A 10,620-nucleotide genomic window follows, 5' to 3' on the forward strand; every position below is an offset into this window, starting at 1 on the left:
CAACAGATTGATATATGACACTCCCACATCAATCTGGGATGGAGGGAAGCACAGAGAACATGGCACCATGAGGAGGCTGGAGGTTGTGCTGGAGACAGTGCAGTTTCTTAGGGTGTAAAGCCATCAACTTCCTGATATGGCAATGTTCCCACTTAGCACACACAGAACAACTTGAGAGGCATCAGTTGGTACTGGAGACTCCATCTAGAGCCTGATACTCTAGGCTTTTTGATGAATCAATAAACCCCCTGTTAATTTAAGTAAGGTTTGGATAAGAGTTTAAATGTGTGTGTGTGTGTGTGTGTTGACTGAGAGTAATTCTGTTGTGAAATTAATTAAATTAAATTCTACTATATAATACCCATCTAATATCATATTTGGAGTTCAGACCTCAAATTCCCTTTCCTCAAATGCAGCTCAACATAAAACTAAACTTAAGACATTATAAACATCTGGCAGTCCAATTTCATAAACCAAAGTCTATTAATTAAACATATAAGTTTTCAAGGAAATCATTCACATCTAAAATCTAGTTTCATTGGGTTATTTGCCCAAGACAAATTAAAAGAGAATGTGGACATGAAAGAAGAGCTGAATAACAGCAAGATGTGTTATCTAACTTCCTGACAGTGAAGAATGAGCCAGGAAATTAAGAGCAAATGTAAGAACAAAGGAAAGCTTGGTAGCTGGATCCATTAGTGCAGGCTACAGGGAACTCTGTACCTCACCAGCCCAAAGGACACTGCCCACTTACAATGTAATTATGGCACTAATGCCAGCAGAGAAATCGTCAATTGTGTTATCTTTTCTCTCTTTAAGAATAAGCAAGGCTAAGCCAGAGAGACATTTCAATGTGTAAGAGGACTTGCTGCTAAGCCTGGTGACTTCAGGTTCATGCCTGTAATCCACATGATGAGAGGAGAGAGTCTACGGCAGCAACTTGTCCTCTGACTTCCCCATGTGTGTGGAAGCATGTGCATAGACACACATAAGTGTAATAAAAGATATAGGGGAGTTTGCTGTTTGGAGCTTGTACATTCCAGTTCAAGAGCCAGTAACATCTTCCCCAAGTTGAGGTAGAGGCCAATGCAAGAAAGTCTGTTTTGTGGGTGAACCTCCTCCATGGACAACCATGTACAGAGAAGGTAGAAAGATGCCCCAGCATCAGGACCAGTTCAGATGACCACTCCTGAAGACCTGATGGTGATTCATAGAGCAGGTGGGAAGCATGATAATGAGGTCTCTTTGGAGAGAATAGTGGGGAAGATCAGAAGGTGTGTGGGAGGTGAGTTTTAACTGATTCAGAATCCAATATTAATAAACCGAGTTCTTTGAAATTGTTCCTTATCTAGTCAGAAGTGGTTGTTTGATCTCAATTTCGATTCTTAGTGGTGAAGTTTCAATCATGGCCCATTAAGGGAAAGGATAGGCTTCACCATTGTCTGAAAGATGCAGGGTTGGGGACTTGCCAAACTCCCTGGCAAACTAAAGGCACATGCCAGTTATATGGTATGAAACCATTAGGGTTATGCTAAGGGGACCCTGGAACTTTTACAATCAGAGCCCCAAAAGTGGACCCCAAGAATGGCAAAGGAAGAGTTGTTCTCTCTGAGCTCAGAACAATACCACCAAAGAAGCAATGTGAAGGAGTTTATTCTAGAAGCTATCTCTAAACACCATGGCAACATGCCACCAGGAGAACATAAATCAAATGTCACCATTGCATAGCAGCGCGAGAAAGAATTTATTAGGCAATTTCCACAGTGAATACAAAGGCATGGCTCCCACCCATATTGTGGGCTTTAATGCAAAAACCCCCTACATCTAGTTCACGGATCTTCAAAATCTTTCCTCCCAAAATAACATTGAATTTCTGTCCTTAGAGATGGAAAACACTTCGAACTAAAACTGACGGGAGCGATGGCCAGGGGAAGTGCTTTTGGAATAGTTTTCAAACATCGATTGTGAATAAACAGCTCTGAACTCCTGTGGCTGCTGCCAGAAAGATGACATCAGCATTGCCCTGGACCACAATCCTTTACCTCCTTTAAGTACATTGTAGCCTATAAGAACTTCAGTGTTCTTCAGCAGCAGAATGATTAGTGATAGCATGCTCTTCCTCCCTAACAAAGCACAATTTAAACTCGATACACTTGCTGGATCCGTATTTTTGTGTGTTGCTGCCTGCAGTGGCTGTTTTGTGTCTAATCTTGGTTCTGGGAAAACTCGTGAGCTTGCCTTTAGAAAGTCCAGGGAACTAGGATGAAGTATTCAAAGCAAAGAATGCTCAGGAAGCCATTATAATGGACAGGTAGCACAAGGAAGGCACGTGCCAAGGAGCGTACGGATGCAGGATGCTAGCAGACAGGTGATGGAGAGAGAGCAGGAAGGTGCAAAGTGCAATTCAACAAAGCATAAGGCAATGAGAGCATCACTGAGGGAGATGTACAGTGTGATCTCCATAGAAGTGGGTTTGGGCTTGATCAACTAAGTTAGTGTGCTGAGGGTAACAAGAGCCAGATTCCTCGCTGTTGTAAGTACAGAAAGGGAGAGAGTGGGGATGAATTCTGGATGTGGAGTTGAACTAGGAGGTATTGATGTGAACCCACTCATTGTATGTGCACAAACAATATATGTTCATGTATATGCAAACACACCTTAGTTCTGTCTCCTGAGGCGGCACAAGCAAGCCAACACGTTAAAGCTCTAAGCACCAATGAAAAGCCGTATTTGGCTTCTAAAATTATTTCTCATCATAAGGTCTGGGGAATTTGGAACAAAAGCTGAGGTGGGAAAAATTACAATGTCAACTTATAAAACTCTGTTATTGAAACAACTGGCAGATGTTCAGTGGGGTTAGTGGAAAGTAATCCTGATGGTGTACCCTGTGGCCGCGTGAAAGAACATCCATGTCTGTGAGGAATATGGAGGAAATAAGACAGCAGTGGCAGCCATCATATTTGCAATGTCCTCTCTAGAAGCTTAGGTACAAAAGAATTGTCATACCATAAGTCTTCTGTAAACTTCACTTAAAAATAAAATGAAGTAGTTGGGAGTGTAAAAGTACAGAGCATGCTAATCCGGCCTCGATGCAGTCTCCTTGGCTCCCCCATATTTAAGAATGGCCTAGGACCAGAAGGCAGGTGGTGCATGGACAGCAAATGCAGAAAATTTAAAATGAGCTGTGGATGAATTTTATGGGTCAATCACCAAATTATAACACATCCAAGAGAAACAGAATTTATGACAAGACAGAATATGTGTCTAGCCAAACCACAGAAGACATTTTGGCTGGTTTTCAGAAGGCCTTATTTTCATGTTGTTCCTGCCAGTTAAACAGCTTTAGAAGCTTCAAGAAAGAAATAAAGGCTAAAAGTCAGTCTTCCAAAGTGGCTACATAGGGAAGAAAACCCAAGAAAAACATGGGTTTGTATAAAGAAGGTCTAGTGTTTGACCAGAGATAGGATTAGGGGTGTGTGTGGCGGGGGGCAGAGGGTTGCAAAGACAGTTCATCAAAGGTTGAACACAGCTCACCCGACAAGGCTTTGCCTCCCTGAGAAGTCAGGACTCAGAATTCACATGCTCCAAGTGTAGGGACCATATTTGTTATCAAGTAAGGTACTTGATTATAATTTAGTTGAGAATCAAACTGTCCCCTGTCCTCCGTCCCCTTAGTTGTATACCACAAGGCTCCTTCCTTCTTCTTTTGCTTTTACTCTTTGCCAGTTTCATCCATACACATATGAATATAGATCCCAAGTCGGAGAGTCTTTACCTCCCACTATCTCCTCTCATCATCCCCGCTCCCTGCAGAAACCCTTCATCTTCCCATCAGCCCTCTCCTACTTTGATTTCTTTTTGATCCATTGGATTTAATGGCGTTTCTTGCATGGGCTCAAGTGGAACATGGATTTCCTGGAACATGGCTAGCATATCAGTGGCTTTTCTACTGAGAAAAATAACAGTCCCTCTGCCAGTCCACAGCCCCTCTGACAAGAGCACAGTCTCAAGATTCCCCGAGCCACGGGAGAATCAAGGAGATATGGATGTCCTGCTTGCGGCCAAGCACTTCACAGTCACCGATTCATTCTGACCACTTGTCTCTGTTTTAACTGCTGCCTTTTGCATAAAGACATTTCTCTGACAGAGGCTCAAAGCAGCACTAACCTATGAGCATAAAGATAAGTATTTAGAAAGCATTTTGAAATTGCATTTCAAAAATCCAAAAACAACTGCCAAAAGGAAAAAACCCAAAATCAAAAAAAATTCCTTTAATTAAATAACTTCCTTCCTCATGTTTCCATAAATTAGAGACTGTGCCCCCAAAAGGGCAAAATGAACCACTTTTGAATTAGCTTACTCTTGGCTCTGTTCCTTAAACAAAAATAACAAATGAGCTTGTATTTTAAATATGAAGTGAAAGGGGAAATGGCATCGCCGATACTGAATTTAATTGTAGAACAAAATGTAAGGTACGAGAGTATGCAGTTTGGAAGCCATTTAGTAACATTATGTACTTCTGTCCTATTTCCAACCCACAGTTAATTAAAATTGATTTTGTAGTGTTTACCTTATACTCTTGAATATTTCTTAAACTGAGACAGTCGTAATCATACTCGAGCAATGATAAAGTACTGCGAGAGCCCAATAGCTCAGGGAGACTGTTTTTATCCACATTAAGTCCTACAAACTTCAGTATTTCACCCTCTCTTGACAATATAGTAAACTTGCATCTGGTATCTAATTACTGTTGGGTTTTGTCCTCTTAAATATTTTTTATAGACTCTCACTATGATGACACAATCCACATAATTTTTTCCAACAAATTATCTTCTTGGCCATGATGGATAATTTAATGATTAATCTGAGAAAGGCTGGTTCTCCAGCTCCAACTCCATGGATTCTATTCTACTTTACACTCTTTATCTGACAGTCTAATCAACAGAAATTATTCGGTGAAATTACAGACTCAACAAAACAGTGTGCCAGACCTTATCCTAATAAATTTTAAAAACACATTCTCATACATATTCATACGCATATGCAGAGCTGCATGCACGGGACTTCATACAGCAAACTCTAGGGAAAGATTTTATGTGTGCGGTGGGAGGTGGCCACTTTTGAATTCTCTACAGTCAGCACAGGAAGAAATAACAAAGAGCAAAGTCAATGAAATTAAAAACCAAAACACATTAGAAAAGTCAATGGAAACAAAGGAAAAAGGTAATGAACCAAAAAGAAAATCAATGAAATCCAAGAACTGAAATATTTGTTGCAAAAAAAAAAAAACAGGGAAATGGTATACCTCTAGTTAGACTAATAAGGGGTGGAGAGAGGAAGAAGAGGCAGGGAAAGAAAAGGGGGGAATTGAAAACATTACCAAGATCATGAAGGAAAAATAGACATATTGCTATAGATGTCATAGAAAGTACATAGTAAGTATTGCAAACAGATTCTGGCTAATAATGGGATGGTATTTTGTTTGTGCTATAACAAATAAGGCTTGCCTGAAGATCAGCGTGTGGAGCTAGTCACTAGTTAGTCATAGAGGCACCTTTAATCCCAACACTTGGCGTACAGAGGCAGACAGATCTCTGTGAATTCAAAGCCACCCTGGGCTACAGGAGACTGACTCAGTCTAAAAGAGAAATAGAACCAAGCAGTGGTGGTTCACATTTTTAATCCCAGCACACGGAGGTAGAGATGGGAAGTGATATGACTAGGCAGATAGAAGAATATAAGGAGAGGAGACAGGATTCAGAATCCAGTCTGAGCATCCAGTCTGAGTAGGGACAGGATACCCTATTTAGTCTGAGGATTTTATAGAGGTAAGAACTAGTGGCTGGCTACTCTACCTCCCTGATCTTTCAGCTTTCACTCCCTAATATCTGCCTCTGCATTTTTATTATTAAGACCAATTAGATTCATGCTACAATAAATTTGACATTGACAAGCAGTTCTGACTAGAGATACTCAGTCTTGGTATGACTGACAATCAAGGAGGCTAAGTCTTGGTTGTGTGTTGGAGGTGTTTATGTGTGAGCTGCACATATGTGTGAACTGCACATACAAACTAAGTAGTATCTGTGGCCTCTACCACAAACGCCAGTAGTAGCTCCTCAATTTGACCCAAATGTCTTCCAGTGTTAGCAAATGTTCCCTCAGAAGACAGCTATCCTTTGTAGAAAACCGAAACCCTAAACTAACTGAAGGGATTGTTTAAATTAACAATAACTAGATTGCTTGCTTAAAACCTCACCAGGGAGTTCTATCAAACACTTCAGAAGCAAGTAACATGAGTCTTACAATAGTCTTTCTGCTATTTGATGGAGGGAATATCTGCCCACTCAGCTTTTAACATTGTCCTTGTCTTTATACCTAAATCATACAAAACATCAAAAGAAAGGGACCACTGGTCAATATCTCCTCTTAAAGACAGGGGGAAATGTCTCTAATAGTACAGTGTTTCCAACAGGAATAGTGTAATATATGGGAAAAGACACAATTTTCAATGGATTTTGTCCCAAAAATGCAAACTTTGCTTGCCAATAGAAATATAAGTAATACACTAAGAAGAATGATAGACTGAGTAGAAAAATCATGTCTAAATAAATACAAAAAAATGTGACAAATTCAACCATCTTTCATGGAAAAAAAATCTCAGCAAACTTGCAATAGAAGGGAACTTCTTCCCTGGAGCGAAGGACATCTGCAAACACAAAACAAAGCAGTGATAACCCATAGCTAGCTACCTATAGTCGAGCTACCGTCATACACAATCACAGGTAAGGGCAGTGCACTTCACCTCTTAGAACCAAACTTTTGCAAGGAGCAAAAGTCATGTAGATTGTGTGTGTGTGTGTGTGTGTGTTTACGCACATGTATGTGAGAATGCACTGGCATGTGCAAGGCAGAAGTCGTCTGTGAGCATCTTCATCGATTGCATTCCCTTTTATATTTTGAGACATGGTTCTCTCTAAACCCAGAACTCACAGACTGAACTCCAAGGATCCTCTTGTTTCTCCCCTCCCCTCCCTAGTGCTGCGATTGCAGGTGTGCACTATCTTGCCTGATACCTTGTGCCTGCAGAGCAGGCTTTTAACTTACTGAGCCTCCTTCCTAACTCCCACCCTGAACACTTTGCTTTCAGATTTATTCTATGTTATGAGTGTTATGTCTGGGCACCATCCGCATGCCTGCTACTCCTTGTGGCTGGAGGAGGGCGATGGATCCCTTGCAACTGGGAGCCATGGGTGTGAGCCATAATGGTGCTTTGAACTGAACCCAAGTCCTCTGGAAGGATTGTCCGTGATCTTAGCTCCTGAGTTATCTCTCCAGCCCCATGAACACTCTTAAAAAGATGTAAAGGTTATTTTTTTAAACCCCTGAAAAACCAATTGTGGTTTTAGAAAATCTTCAGGAATCAGTGAAGTTACTAGACACCAAAAGTGAACTTAGGACACTCATATCATAGAAGACATAAAGAAATAAATTGTTTTTGTATTTGAGAGCAAGATACATTTCAAAATAACATCATTTACAAAGCTTCAAACATAAACATTCATTAACAAACTATATAAAATTCCACACTATTGCTGTGAGAACTTTAAGAGAAATGCAGATGTGGCTTACTGTGTTTAGGGATCAAAACCTTTCAAAATCTGTATATATATTCAATACAGTCACAATTATAATCTCAGCTTCCAGGAGCCAGTGAGATGGCCTAGCACTTGGAGACATTCACTAGCAGGCCTTGCAAGCTGAGTTTGAGTCCCAGAATCCTGAGTTGGAAGGACAGAACTAACTCCCTTAAATTGTCCTCTGACTTACCCACACACACACACACAGTTATTGCATGTTTACACTCACACACATACCCACATACGAAACCTATCTGGATATTGTTGTAGAAACTAAGAAACTGCTTCCAAATGTATATGACCATGTGAATGATCCAAACTGGACAAAAGCAGTTTTGGGAATTACAGAATCAAACTGCAGGAGTTAAACTGGTCTCTGGGGTTTGTCATGAATCTGCAGTGGTTAAGACAGGCTTTCTCTTCTTGGTAGAAAGATAGACATCAATGGAGTAAGTAAGAAAAAAATTCCAAAAATTGTGTCACTCAATGTGGTATCTTTTAGCCTTCCATGGCTATTAAAATACAAATTTAAAGTCATTGCCCATGAATAAGTGAAAATTTTAGCTCGTGTTGGACTTTAAGTCCTCACATTTTACGTGACTAGTGGCACCATGCATGTCTTCCTCACTGCAGAAAGTTCCAGTGGACACTACTAATCCAGAGAGTGATGTTTATTGTTTTATCGACACATGGATGTATATTTATAGGCTATGGTTTGATGATTTGATCCAGGAATACAATATATAATGATAAATTCTCAAACTTTAATCTCTTCAAATCATATTTCTACATGTGAAGAACCTTCCTGTGCTTCTAGTTGTTTTAATATATATCTTAGATGGTCGTAGGCTACATTATCTATGAAGTGAGATATTACCAGAACAGGGTGCTTGATGCCCTATGCCTGCAATCCCAGCTTTCAAGAGCCTCTGGGAAGAGTACTGTGTGAACTGAGGCCAGAAAGTGATTTTCAGAGCAGTTTGGACTACATCTCAAAAACCAAACTAAAAAAAAAAAAAAAAATGAAACAACAAGCATATGAAGCCTTATTTGTGTCTGGTTCTCCTTGTGTAGCCTGCTTGTCTTTCTCTTTCCACCTCTTCCAGGCTCTGGGCCCCACTACTCTCTTCTTATAACAGATTTATTGTTTAGGGGGCTGATCCACAAATGAGCAAAAACAGTATAAACACATAGTTTGTGTTTGTTATATCTAGCTAAGATTGAATTTTAACAAAGATGCTAAGGTAATTTAGTAGAAAGAAAGGATTAGTATTTGACAAGTGGTGGTGGAGCGATTGGAAATTTTCATGCAGACACATATTGAATCTTGTTGGTCCCTTATACTCTACACAGTACAGTTGAGTCACAGATATAAATGCAAAGTCCAACGTTACAAAATTTCTACAAGAGATGAACCTTGGTGATGATGAGGACTTGGGTTCCCTAATAGGATGCGAACTCCATAATGTATTAAAAACCAAGATGAAATTTCAAACTTTAAAAGTTGTTATGAAGAAAATGGAAGTCAGGTGCAGGTTGACACAGCCTATTATTTCAACACTTGGAAAACAGAGGCAGGAGGACTGGGTTGGAAGTTATTCTAGGCTAGTAAGTGAGATATTGTCTCAAGGAAAGGGTTGGGGTAAAAACAAAGGGAAGGGTTAAGAGAAGGGAAAGGAAGAAAACAGAAAAGAATAGGAAAGAGGGATCAGAAGCCTGGGGCTATCCTCAGCTACATAGCAAAGTCAGCCAAGGATACATGAGACCCTGACTCCAAAAAACAAATTAATAAATAATAAAAAGAAAACTGAAGGGAGGACTGCCATGATGGTGTAGCAATGGAAGCTGACCCTGTTCTATCTATTGGGTGACAAAAAGGCACAGGAAAGGGTGGCTTGTGGTCTATTCCACATTTATTTATTTATTTATTTAATCATTTATTTATTTATTTATTTATTTATTTATTTATTTATTTTTGAGGAACTGAGTGGAAGATGTCACTGCTTATTAAGAGGAACTAGATTGTAGGCAAGCATTAGATGTCTTTCTTCCTTCTTTCCATCCTTCTTTCCTTCCCTTCTTTCATTCAAGTTTTGTATTTGAGATCCAATGGAAAAATCCTTTATGAGTTGAATTGAAAAAATGTGGCCAGCAGGTGTGCTTTGACACGTTCTGCTTATGGGCTGGACTCAAGGCTACAAATGTAGTTGTATATAGAGAAGGTGCAGACGGGAAGAAGAGGGCGCTGGACAAGTCATCTCCCAAAGGATAGTAATGGAAACCAAAGGAGGAAGAAATAAAAAGAAATATTTAAGAACTCTTCAGGAAAATTATATCAAGATGGTAGAAGATACATTTGCACTAAATGCCATTGAGTGGTCAGAAAAGAAAGAAAGAGAGAGATAGAGAGAGAGAGAGAGAGAGAGAGAGAGAGAGAGAGAGAGAGAGAGAGAGAGAGAGAGAGAGAGAGAGAGAGAGAGAGAGAGAGAGAGAGANAGAAAGAAAGAAAGAAAGAAAGAAAGAAAGAAAGAAAGAAAGAAAGAAAGAAAGAAAGAAAGAAAGAAAGAAGAAAAATGTGTGGGATCTGGAAAAATATAAATGATGCTGTTAAGTCTCGCTGATATTTTCCCATCATTTTCAAACTCTCAGAGACTCATGGAGTCATGGAGACTGGTCCTAAAGGAGTGAGATGAAAAGAAAATAAGAGAAAAGTAAGACTGTGTGGTTAGGTAGGGCTGAGAGATGGCTCAGTGGTAATGAGGTTGCTATACAAGCCTGACGACCTGTGTTCAGGTTGTTAGCATCCATGTGAAAGCCGGGGATAGTAATTCGTGTTTGTAAACACAGTTCTGAGAGGGTGGAGACAGGCAGCTTATGGGGGCTTGCTGGCCAACCAGTCTAGCCATAGTGGGCTCCATGGGTACTGTCTCAGAAAATGAGGTGCAGAGTGATAGAGGAAGACACCAATATCACCTCTCCA

This window comes from Alexandromys fortis, unplaced genomic scaffold (assembly GCF_014885135.2).
Source record: "Alexandromys fortis isolate MF-2015 unplaced genomic scaffold, M_Fortis_MF-2015_v1.1 scaffold_51, whole genome shotgun sequence".
Taxonomy (NCBI): domain Eukaryota; kingdom Metazoa; phylum Chordata; class Mammalia; order Rodentia; family Cricetidae; genus Alexandromys; species Alexandromys fortis.